Genomic DNA, 13,726 nt, shown 5'->3' on the forward strand with positions numbered 1-13,726 from the left:
AGCTTGTTATGTTTACAAACTGAAGACCCAGTAGCTATTTTGGTTGAAAGTAATAAGGTAATCAACTTGTGGTTTCTTTTATGTTGCTAAAAACTCACACATGTTACTCTTCTACATTTCAATTATAAGATTATCATTGACGTGTCACTTCAGTACATTACCCACAAACTTATCAGTTCTACAGTAAATAAACCTACTCAGATTTCTCAATGTCTATGGGAGCTTATTATCTATAGTCTTCTTCCTCTTCACAGAGACCTATATATTGGACTACATTAAGCTCTACACCAAGTACTAAATACCACAAAACTTAATTTTGTAATCAACTAAGAATACATTTAAGAGTGGAGGCATATCTCAACTTAGCTCATTTCAGGTTACATCTTTTTCAACTTTACATCATTTTTTTTTCTTAAGAAATACACCTCAACTTCAGTTGATTTATTCAACTTTATATTGGTCTGAGCAAATATGTTTAAAAGCATAAAAAATTAATAAAAAACATTTAAAAACCAACACTGAAATGGAGAAATCAAATCAAACATGTACAAACAGATATAAAACAGATATAAGCTAACAGATTTTTTTAATGATTTTTTCATGTTATGCCATTTTTCAAGTTGTCACATATGAAACCAATAATCAACATAATTTGAGGTAAGCCTATATAAATAAATTTCATAAACTTTTAGTTTTTAAATTTGTATTTCCTGGTTTCCTTAGTTTTATCATTTCATTTTTATAAGAATTCATCAACACTGTTCATGTTATGACTGTTGAATTGTTGAAGTAACCACAAATTCTGAATCCTTTTATTTATTTTATGTTCAGAAAACAAATACAATAAAATGTCATTATTAATAATTAAAAGTGTGCTTAATTGATGATGATTGAACGTTTAAATGAACCCAAATTCCAATGCAGTTACCCCAAGTTTTTTTTTTTATTTACAGTATGAAATTAAAAGGCATAAGAAATTTCATTTCATCATCATCCTTATCATTGTTTAACGCCCGCTTTCCATGTTAGCATGGGTTGGATGATTTGACTGAGGATTGGCGAACCAGATAGCCTGGTGCAGCCATCAGGTTCTCCAGTCCTCAGTCAAATCGTCCAACCCATGCTAGCATGGAAAGCGGACATTAAATGATGATGATGATGACGATGAAAGTGAAATACACGAAATACAAGATGATGAAATTTAATGAAAGATTTATAAACAGTAATGGAGGCAAGAATGCGTAAACCCGGAAGTGAAAATACTAAAAGTAGGTTTGTTAGTATAACTAGTTTAAAGAAGGTTACATATACAAGAAGGTTATATTTTCAATGCACCATAATTTGAAGCCACTGTTACAAATATTGTTGTTCTTAATAGCAATGTCACTTTCCTGTAACATTTGAATACCCAGAAAGAGAATTAGAATTTATAAAGATAATGGCAATAAAGACAAGTTTGACACAAAGTTTTACAACAATAAAAAATAATTGATTCTAAATATAGTATTTAGTTACAAAGACTTATGCAGCTAACACTAATTAACCCTTTTAATATCACTTTCAAGTTTTAACACAATCCATCAATTTTGGGGAGGGATAGGCCAATTAGACTGACCCAGTTTTTAACTGGTACTTATTTCAATGACCCTAAAAGGATGACAGACAAAGTTGATCTTGGTGGAATTTGATTAACCCTTTCAATATTAAGCTCTAAAATTTGAAAAAGAAACTGCTTGTTTTAAAATGTTCATATATATACGCAAAAAATTTCCATTGTAATTTTCCGGTGTTTAACTTTTGTTAAGCTAGGGCCCAAACACAAGCTCAATACACCAATTAATGAAATAGTTATTTTACTAATTTTTTTCAAATTCATCTTCATCACTATCATCATCATTGTCACTGTCATCATTTTATGTCCACTTTCTGCACTTTTAGTATGGGTTGGACAGGTTATTTCTGTTCATCCAGATGGGTCAGGAGACTAAATTTTGCTTGTAAGTTTCATTTTTTTTACTTGGTTTTTATGACTAGATGCCCTGCCTAACATAATCATGTTGCAGAGTGCATTTTATTGTGACATCAGCACAAGAGAAGAGATACAGGTGAGAGAGAGTGACGGAAAGTGAAAGATAAATAAGTGGTGAAAGTGAATGATGGCTGTCAATACCAAATGGCCAATGGAGAAAATAGGTGGAATGTATGAGGTGCATGCAGACCTGATGAGGTGCCATAAAAATATACCCGAAAATGTTGAGAGTGCTTGATAATACGGATGAAAGAAAGAGAGAGAGGAGTAGAGCATTGAGTCAGATGGCATACCTAGTAATATAAAAAATAATGTATAGTATGGTGAGCTGAAGAGGCTCAACTGTTATCATTAATCACACCAGAAGTATAACACAGTGAGGGTGAAAAGAGGAGTGATCAAGAGCTGGGCAACAAGAGAATGAAAACTGGATGCATGATTGATAAGTGATAAAGGTAGACACACTAGAGACATGGATGACAGTGGCATAGATAAGATAGTGATAAAGGAATGTAAGATAAGAAGGGTAAGTGACAGATAAGTAGATGAGAGATGTGTTGGCGAGATGAGAGAGGAAGCAAACTGAAGATGTCATCTTGACATTACGTGTATGTGTACACACACACACACATACATATATATCCCTGTATCAACCAGACTATTAGCTATTACACACTGCTGGTCACAATGTGCTACACTGTAGTATTGTACCGTTCGAATGATGCCGTCTCACTGGCTAGAGAGGCAGGCCAACATTCCCTCAAACAGGTTGCCAATCCATTGCATGGTTAGCCATTTACAGCTGAGTGGACCAGACCAATATGAAACAATGTGTTTAGCTCAAGAACACAGTGCACCACCAATCTGGGAACTGAAACCAGGATTACAAGATTGTAAGTGCAATATTCTAACTACTAGTTCACATGCCTTCATATATATATATATATATATCTTTTGCTTGTTTCAGTCATTAGACTGCAGCCATGCTAGGGCGCCGATTCTTTTATTCTTTTACTTATTTCTGGCATCTGACTGTGGCCATGCCGGAGCACCACTTTAAGGGTTTTAGTCAAAGAACTCAAATCCAGGACTTATTCTTTGTAAGCCCAGTACTTACTCTATTGGTCTCTTTTGCTGAACTGCTAAGTTATTGGGACATAAACACACTAACACTGGTTGACAAGCAATTGCAGAGGGACAAACACAAACACACATAAATAGATACATACATACATACATACATACATATACATATATATATATATATATATATATATATATATATATATACTAGCTGAAGGTGACCCGCTCTACGCGCGGGTAAGAGTGTGGTTGTTACTTTCTGTTGCTTCCTTTCAGCACGTAAAAAGCACCATCCGAACGTTGCGGATTGCAGCGCCGCCTTGACTGGCTTCTGTGCTGGTGGCACGTAAAAAGCACCAACCGATCGTGGCCGCTGCCAGCCCCCCTGGCACTTGTGCAGGCGGCACGAAAAAAGCACCCACTACGCTCACAGAGTAGGCATCCACCTGTCGAAACACTGCCAGATCAGACTGGAGCCTGGTGCAGCCTCCTGGCTTCCCAGACCCGTCAAACTGTCCAACCCGTGCTAGCACGGAAAACGGACGTTAAACGATGATGATGATGATGATGATGATGATGATGATTCTCCCTCTTTGTTTCTTTCTCCTTTCTCTCTCACTTTCCCACTCTCTTACTCTTCCTTTCTCTCGGACTCTCCCTCGCTTTCTCTTACTCTCTATCTTTATGTATCTCTCTCCCATTTATAAACAACAAAAGATCTTGAGTAAGTTGAGAAATAAAATATTTAGAAAGATCAATCATAAATATCAGGCAGTTACAGCAAAACACTAACATTTAAAAGGGACAGACGAACTTGCGAGCTGAATAAAAATAATAAAATATTGGAAACCAAAGTTTGAAGGGATAGAATTTGAGGATAGTAGAGTCACCATGGCTGGCATTTCTTAACGATGGACAGCAACGTATTGACAGTTCAACGGCTGGCGTAAAATTTTGAACTTGATGTAAAAGAAAATCCCTAAAAACCAAGTTTTGACTTGATTCTTTCTCACGACAGTAGACTCACGATGGCAAGCATTCAAAACTTCTTCATCATGGATGGCAACACATTGACGATTAAAAGGCTGGAGCAAATTTTTTAGCTTGATGTAACAGAGAATTGCTAAACACCCACTCCTTTAAATTTTAATCCCCTTCCAGCCCCATTTATACCCCTTTTCACCTTTTGGTTAATATAACCCGATTTAATTTGGGTCTACTGGGGCCACATTTTATAAGATGAGGACTCAACCAAGTTTCCCAAGTTCTGGTCATAGACCATAGAACACTCAACCAAGTTTCCCGATTTCTGGTCATAGACCATAGAACAGTGAAGCAAGTTTCCCGAGTTCTGGTCATAGACCATAGAACACTCAACCAAGTTTCCCGAGTTCTGGTCATAGACCATAGAACACTAAAGCAAGTTTCCCGAGTTCTGGTCATTTGCAGAATAAATAGAGACGGCGGAGGTGGCAGACATCGTTGCAATGTAAACATGATTTGTTATAAGAGAAAGATTGTCCAGATTGTGTGTTGGTGGTGTTGGTGGTGGCGATGATAATTATCATTAGGAAAAAGAGTGAGTGAGTGAGGAAGACATACATAAGTTGTGGCGATGATAATTGTAGACCCCTTTTCACATTTTGATGAAGAGAACCCGATTTCATTCGGGTGTACTGGGGCTACATATAGGTGTGTGTGTGAGTGTGTGTGCACGCTGTAGAAATTAAATTAGAGATAAAACCACTAATAGGGAAATGAAACAGTAAAAAATCAAAAACAAAAACATAAAAATAAAAATATAATATTAAATATATGTATATATGTGTGTGTGTGTGTGTGTGTGTTGACAGGTAGACAATAGAATGCGATGGCGATGGGGATGGTGATGTAATATTTGTTACTGTCCATGAACGCTGATAGATACATGAGTAAAATGTATAGGAAGGTAAAAGATAGAGTGAGTGAAAATGTTCTTGGAAGAGAGTAAATAGCGACAGAGTGATTTGAGGAAGACTTTACATTAAATAACGGTAGTTGCATTGTCAAATGAAGAGGAGTGACAGAGTACTGGAGGAAATAGGGTGAGGTAGGAAGATGGCCCCTAGCAACCACACCTTTTAAGATAGGGATTTCTAAGGTAGCCGACGCGCATCGTCACCTCATTCTACATGTCCCTGTAAATTTTGGAGCAAATCGGACGGGATGTAGTGGCATTGAAAGCGAACCAAGCGGTAAAAACGCATTTCAGTTTTATATATAGAGATATATATATACAGGTCAGCACATAAATACAAAACAAGGTAAGAAAATGAATACCAAATGTAGAGTAATATGTTTCTTATTAAAGCCCAAAAAATCTTTACAAACTGTTACTCATAGTACTAATCTATATTTTTGAGATGAGGAATTATCTACATTATTTACAAGTGCAGATATGAATGTAATATGGGAACCAGTACTAAGAAAAGATAAAATATTAGGTTTACAAGCCCAAAAATTCACTCTAAAATTGCCTATGGGCATATATAGTGGATAAGAGCACAAGCTACTAACCTTCGGATTCTGAGGTGAATCCCAGGGAGAGACTTAGGAAATAATATCAACAGATACTCCAGGATTCAAATAAAGAGTTGCATTTGATGAAGACTGATGAAGGCTGGAAAGTACATCAGCCAAAACATTATGGTAACAACAAACAAGATGAGGACACCTATCCGTCCATTGTAAATAATGTTACTCAGAGTTTTACATTAAAATTCATCAGACAGTTGTGATTACAGTAAAAAACTTTAGTATTTTTTTAAATTAAAAAACTTTAGTATAATCTAAGTAACAGGAATGTAAACACACTAACATAAGTTGTATCATGTCCAATCATAGGGAATGTTACCTGACTTGGAAACATTTTTGAGTTGGTGACAGGAGGGGCATCCAGCTGTAGTAAATCCACTTTAACAAATTCCATCCAACCCATGAAAGCATGAAAAAGTGGACGTTACATGATGTTAAACCATAATATGTAAATGAGGAAGATACTAAATTTAGATGTAATTTGCCTCAGTTAAAATCCATGAAAGTAGAGCTCCAGTTAAAATAAAAAGACAATGTAACCACAAGCTAACATCAGGCTTTGAAGAATTAAAAATACAATAACGACACCAAAAACAACAATAATAATACTAATAATCCTTTCTACTGTAAGCATAAGGCCTGAAATAGGGAGGCGGGGACTAGTCGACTACTTCAACTCCAGCGGCGAGCTGGCAGAAACGTTAGCACGCCGGGCGAAATGCTTAGCGATATTTTGTCTGCCATTACATTCTGAGTTCAAATTCCGCCGAGGTCGACTTTGCCTTTCATCCTTCCGGGGTCAATTAAATAAGTACCAGTTACGCACTGGGGTCGATATAATCGACTTAATCCATTTGTCTGTCCTCTCTGTGTTTAGCCCCTTGTGGGTAGTAAAGAAATAGGTACTGATTTTATCGACCCTGAAAGGATGAAAGGCAAATTAACTTTGGTGGTATTTGAACTCAGACGAAATGCCACTAGCATTTTGCCTAGTGTGCTAACAATTCTGCCAGCTCACTGCCTTAAATAACAAAAATAATAATGGCTTCAAATTTTGTCACAATGGCAGCAGTTTTAGGGGAAGGAATGAGTCATTTATAACAACCACAGTGTTCAACTGGTACTTATTTTATCAACCCCGAAAGGATGAAAGGTAAAGTCAACCTTGACGGAATTTGAACTCAGGACACAGCAACAGGCAAAATACCGCTAAGCATTTTGCTCAGCATGCTAATGATTCTACCAGCTTAAATAATAAAAATAATAAAAATAATAATAACAATAGTAATAACTCTTTCTAATTTTGGCGCAAGGTCAAAGATTTGGGTGGCACAAAATCTGAAATTTGGGGGAAGGGGATAGTCAGTTACATCAACCCCAGTGTTTCACTGGTACTCAATTTATTGACCCCCAAAAGGATGAAAAGCAAAGTCAACCTCAGTAGAACTTGAACTCAGACTGCAGCAACAGACAAAATACCACTAAGCATTTCATCCAGCATACTAATGGCTCTGCCAGCTCACCACCTTAATGCCAATAGTAATAATGATAATAATGTTTCTTTCTAATTTTGGTACAAGGTCAAAGATTTGGGTAGGAGAGCAGCAAATCGATTACATCAACCCCAAACTTGACTGGTACTTTATTTTATTGACACCAAGAGAATGAAAGGCAAAGTCCATCTTGGCAGTATTTGAACTCAGAACATAAAACTAGAAGAAATGCTATAAAGCATTTCGTCCAGTGTGCTAATGATTTTGCCATCTCACTGCCTTAATAATAATAAATGATAAGAGAAAAATAATGAGAAAAAACAAATTTGCTGTACAATTTATCTTCCAACCACCAGAGAGAAGATGGATCAAAATAAAAAGAAGAAAGAAATGAAAAAGAGTAAGTAGGACATGCACTGAACAGTTTTGGGCTTCAAAAAAGATGGCAAGGTATGAGCGAATGGAATAGTTGTTTAAAAAAACATTGCTACAGCTTTACTGTTATTGCTGCTAAACTTAGCACAGTTTAAATATACTAACATTACTGTTTAGTAAAAATGCCATTAAAAATAGACATTCTGCTAGGAAAGGTATTGTATATCAATTGAAAGGCTGTTTCTTTTTCAGATAGTTCACACTGCAGAAGAAAGGTACATCTCTTCCACGTGATGCAACGAGAGTTAAACGAGATAATGGAAAAAAGTAGGTATATGACAGTTCCTGTTGAACTTTTTATAGACAACTATGTTACAATGGCTGAATTCCAAGTGAATTTCCTTTACTTTGTCTCCACCGAGCTGATAAAGAGACTGTGCAGCTGTGAAAACCGTTTAAAGGTTTTAAATAACTGGAAATTAATACAAGAATAGGAGAAGAGAGATAAATTTTAGTAGATGCCACATGGGGATGGTAAAAGCAACCATATTCATAGATACTTCAATAAAATTAAAATTTTTATCTGTAAAAATGCTCATATTTAACACAGTAACAGAAATTTATATAATTTATAAAATAAAGATAAAATTGGGATCTGAGAAACTGAATAGAATGTTAAATATAGAACTGATTCAATGGGCTGTTGTAAATCAATTTCTTTCAAATAATAATGATTTCTAGCAATGTCTGAAATTTTTAGGAGTAGAAAAATGGAAAGTTATGGTATCCATGTCTTTCCTAACAATAGCAGAAAATACAGTGAAACAACTTCAAGCAAGATGTAATTTTATTGTCCACAAACTTATTTCTGTATGATATCTATTACTGTATTTTCTGGCATACAAGTCAAACTTTTCAGACTAAAATCTACTGCCAAAACTTATACAGCAAGATGACTTTAGAGGACCAAAAATTTCATGTAAAATGCAGCAGGATTTGGGAAGATAATGACATGTTTACAGTATACACTACATCAACTTGTATGCTACAAAAATGGTAGTTTATTTTGAATAATGATTTCTTCCTAAAACACTGTTCTATACTTTTAAGGGTTGGTGGTATGGTTCATTGAATCAACTCCAGAGTATTACTAGAACTCCTTTGATCACTCTTTGAGGAATAAAGGGTTAAAGTTAACAATGATAGGATTTGAACCCAGGCTAAATAGACAGAACTAAATATTTTCAAAACATACGAGACTTGTCAAGGAAGTTAAAGTTTGTATTGAATTAGGAATGATCTGTGCTTTCTGGAAATAATTATTAAGCAGGTCCCCGTAAGTAAACCATTAGAAAGTACACTGCTACTGAAGGTTGGAAATAGTCTTAGTTTAAATTCTGCCAAGATCTCAAAAGCCCAAGTTTTGGATCACTTACAAAATACAAAAACAGTCAAAACATAAATTTATTTTGCTTATTGGTTTAGTTTCAAATAATTTTACAAGAGTTGCAGCTAAAACTAATTAAGTCTAACTCATTAACAACCAGCAGAAGAAAAAGAGCATGTCGTATAATTCCTTTTTTCCATGATAAAACTATTCACACAGCCATATTTCTTAAAAGCTACTTTCTTTTAACTTTTATAACTATATGGTAGGTTTGTTTTTTTTAGTTATAGTAGTCATGTATCTCCTCTATGGCAAGACACCTGTTCTGATCCTTGTATTATACTCTTTCCCCTTAACACCTGGCATAAGCCACCTGCTGCAACACCATGTCCCCTCAACTCAATCAAGAGGTTTTGTCTTTTAGTTCTGGTGACATGAAAAAGCACCTAATACACTTTGTAAACTGGTTGGTGTTAGGAAGAGCATCCAGCCATAGTAATCATGCCAAACAGACATTAGAGCTTGACATAGTCCTCTGACCTACAGAATCCTGCCTAGCCATCCAACCCATGCCAACATAAAGTACGGATACTAAATGTTAATGACGATCAGTCTGGAGGAAGAAGCAGTACCAACAGCCTTCAAAAACCATCAAAGAATAGTTTATATATCTTTTAAATAATTACAAATCAACAACCACAGGGGGAAAAAATGTACAGATAAAGAATTTCAGAGGGGATCATGTTCTGGGATGAAAGAAGTTGACAAAGTGTTTAGTACAAGGCCTGGGCAGAGGACAATATGGGTGACAAGATAGCAGAGATCACTTTAGCTATAGCGTCTGAAAATTTTAAAAAAAAGTAATACCATCAACATATTTCTGCTACCAGCACATAAATCTCCAAAACAGTAAGCTTTTCCCAGCACAGTTTTGTTGAAATCAAAAATTTAAATTTAGTGATTATTAAGAATCAGTTCTTGTTACAGCCTTAGATGGAAAAAAAAAACTATGTAATGGATTTGAATGGAAAGATATTAAAGGATAAAATAGAAAACCATGACTAATTTTAAAATAATCAAAAGAAGCAGAAAATAGAGTTTTAAATTATGACAAGTTCATAACCAAAAAATAAAATAGTAAACATGTGGGTCTCTGAATCCATTATATGTATGTGAACAACATCAAAGAATAGAGCAGACTCATTAGTCCTACCAGGAACAAGACAACCTCTCTAATGCTGGTGCCACAATAAAATATTCTAAGCACACTTTGATAAATGGTTGGCAATAAATGCATCCAACAAAGTAATCATACCAAAAATCAAATGTACAAGTGAGACAGGGGTTCCTTATTTGCCCAAGAGGGTAATAACTTCAAAACATATCTATGTCAACATAAAAAATGAACATAAGATAAGGATGTTGATAACATTCAAATCTGAATACAAAAACAAAAAGAAACTGTTTCAACATACAAACTGAGAAAAGTTCCATAATACTACAATTATTCAGAAGTTTACAGTAAAATCTCAAGTTGAATTTTACAAACTTGAAATGTCATATTCTTAATGATAACATATACCAGACAAATCAAAGATTTTGCTAAATAAAATATCACAAGGACTTGTTTAAATAATTTGCAATCAACTCACCAACCTAATGAAATAATTCTTTCAAATTTTGGCACAAGGCCAGTAATTTTAGTGGGAGTGGGTAAGTCAATTACATCAACACCAGTGCACAACTGGTACTTATTTTATTGACCTCAAAAGAATGAAAAGCAAAGTTGACCTCAGTAATACTTGAACTCAGAACATAATACCAGAAAAATTACCACTAAGCATTTTGTCCAGCATGCTAACGATTCTACCAGATCGCGGCCTTTAACCTAATGAAGTAATGATATAACTATACTTCGTTTTTGTATCTGATTTGCATGATTCTTTATGTGAATTCATGTGTTGAAGCAAATTTTGTTGTGTCTGGGGAGAGTCATATTGTCTTAATGCCTTATAATCTAACACACTCATCGATTCAATTTCCACTCATTTATTAATTATGTTTTTTCTTCCAAAAGTTTTGTTGGTTTTACAACTTGTCAACATTCATTGACAAGATATAATTATACATGCAGGAGAAACATTTCTTTAGACAAAAAAATTCCCCTCATTTCAATGTATAATGTAAATAATTCTCTTGTAAATCCAATCATGACAAATTAGAAAATCCATTAACCTTTGCAAAACAGAATTTGCAGAAATCCATGTGATAGCTATGATATATCTTCTTTTTATTTGATTGCATTTTTTAAATTACAATTTTACTATAAATTCACAACACTGCTGCTGAACTTTATGAGAATAGTGATATTTAATAGCTGAATGTTCTTGGCATTACAGGCAGTCTAAGCAGAAGAAATTTTATCAAAAGTTTGTTTACTAAGCGTCTGTCTTCTTGACTTAACCTAAGTCTATTACCTAGAAACCATTATTAAAAGTGCTCAAACTTGAGATTGTGATAAGCTTATGACTTTTCACCTATCAGCTTAGAGATGAAAATTTTTTTAATATTTGCATCTACACAATATTTCAGTTGGTTTCATCCCTGGTTAACAACAGCTATCTTACTCCTAGCTGTATACACAATACCAGAGTAGATTTGACTAAGAACCTTTAATTTTAAACTAAGGAGGACAATTACCTTATTAAAAATAAATAAACATCATCTTTATAAATTACCAGAATTAGGTGGTGAGCTGGCAGAACCAATAGTATGCTGGACAAAATGCTGCCAAGCATTTTGTTCATTAATATGTTCTGAACTCAAATTCCATCAAGGTCAACTTTGCCTTTCATCCTTCCAAGGTTGATGAAATAAATACAAATCAAGTACTGGGGATCAATGTAATCAACTTTCTACTCCCCTCAAAAACTGCTGACCCTGTGCCAAAATTTAAAACAAATATAATTCCCCAGAATAACCAAATGAATTGTTGTTTTAAAATACTTCCTTAATTTTTCTTTTTATAGGAATTTTTTATGCATGCATAAGTACAAACATTGTAAGTAAAATTGAAGCATCTATACAAATTCTACCCAACAGTAAAAATAACAAGAAATAATTTTCTAATCTTATATTTACTTAATTTCCAAAAATAAAAAGAACTGATATATATCATACATTACTTAGGCCAAGATATTCTTTACAAATTTCAAGTTATCCAATGCTCCCCTCTAAATGGAAATTCCTCATCAAACTTAATCTTTCTCCATTAGACTAATATAACTACAGACTTTATTTCAGTGTTCATTCCATCTACAGCTCTATTCTTTTTTACTCAAATTTCAACTCCATTGCCAAATCCTATTTCCTATCACTACTACTTTTCTATCTTACATTTCTTACTGAATGCCAATTTGTTTTCCTTTCAAAGAGTACAACTTCCAGTAGCAAAACCTTCTCAGTATCTCAGCATATCTGATTATTACTCTTACCATTTCATACAATTTTGCCTTAACCCTTTAACATTTAAACCGGCCATATCCGGCCAAAAGTATTCTGCCTGTTTTATGGTCAAACTGGCTAGATCTGGTCTCTCACACCAACCCTACAATATTGTTTTAAAAATTAACAGCTACCTCATCAATATCTCATAGCTACAAGATAATGCATGATTAATTCAAAACAATGTGGATAAAAAAGGATTAATTTTGGAAGAATAATGTGAACACTATCGGGTTAATCATACTTTATACCAAGCCAGGTTTGTTTTATGTTTTTTCCTTTCTTCTTCTTCCTATAAACAATATTTCAATTCTACTCTTCAGTTTTGAATCTTGAAGTTAAAATGCCAGTGTCACAAAAAAATGGAAAGCTCTCAGAAAACGTTTGTGCTGAGGGTTCAATATCTAGTTCAATTATTTTACTTATTTCATGTGCTTGTGATTTCCAGTTGAGTCAATAACCTGGAGGGAGATGGAGTCTTCAAGTGGTTCTCTCTTGCCAATAATACACTATCATAATTATCATCATTTAACGTTCATCTTCAACACTGGCATGGACAGGACAATTTGGTGGGAGCTGGTAAGCCAGAAGACCATGCCAAACTCTACTGTCTGCTCTGGCATGGTTTCTATGGCTGGATGCCCTTCCTAACACCAACCACTTTACAGAGTGTACTGGATGATTTTTACATGGCATCAGCACCAGCAAGATCACCAAGTAACTTGCAAGACAAAGATCCCCCAACTGAGAGGGGAGTGGTATTAACAGAGGTAGCTTTGTGCCAGATGATGAGACGCAAGATTTTGATAAAGGGACAGAACCAGGTGTCTTGCTATAGAAGAGATACATGGTTACCCCAGCAGGGATACAGAGAGAGAGAGAGAGAGAGAGATGGTGTATGAAGATAAAAACGTTCACTGGTGCCCCAATCCTAGCCATTACATGATGCTTTTATATGAAATGCAACACATGGCCACAGATAGAGTAAATACCAGTCAGCTAAAAAGATGCCAATCCCGTCACCAATGTTGCAAAATACCCATTGTGAAAATATAATTCTCACTACTCCAGTCCAACTAGATATACGCAAGTGCAAAATTGTAAAACTGACAGATGTTCCATTGTATAATAGTACCAAGTTTATCTTTACCAATAGATATGACCAGAGAAAAAGGTAGATCAGATTTCCTTCATAAGACCTAGTATACTTCAACAGTTGGTCTTCACATTCATAAAAAATGGAAGTTTTGAGTTTTTAAATGAAAAATTTCAAACAAAGGT

General features: G+C 34.8%; 1 protein-coding gene across 2 annotated transcripts in view; it reads right to left on the reverse strand.

Annotated features, from left to right (window-relative positions):
* Nucleotides 1-13,726, reverse strand: part of LOC115232390 (ADP-ribosylation factor-like protein 6-interacting protein 1) — an 87,699-nt gene that overhangs the window by 34,354 nt on the left and 39,619 nt on the right. The gene's annotated exons all lie outside the window — the stretch shown is intronic.

Source organism: Octopus sinensis, linkage group LG2 (genome assembly GCF_006345805.1).
Source record: "Octopus sinensis linkage group LG2, ASM634580v1, whole genome shotgun sequence".
Classification (NCBI taxonomy): domain Eukaryota; kingdom Metazoa; phylum Mollusca; class Cephalopoda; order Octopoda; family Octopodidae; genus Octopus; species Octopus sinensis.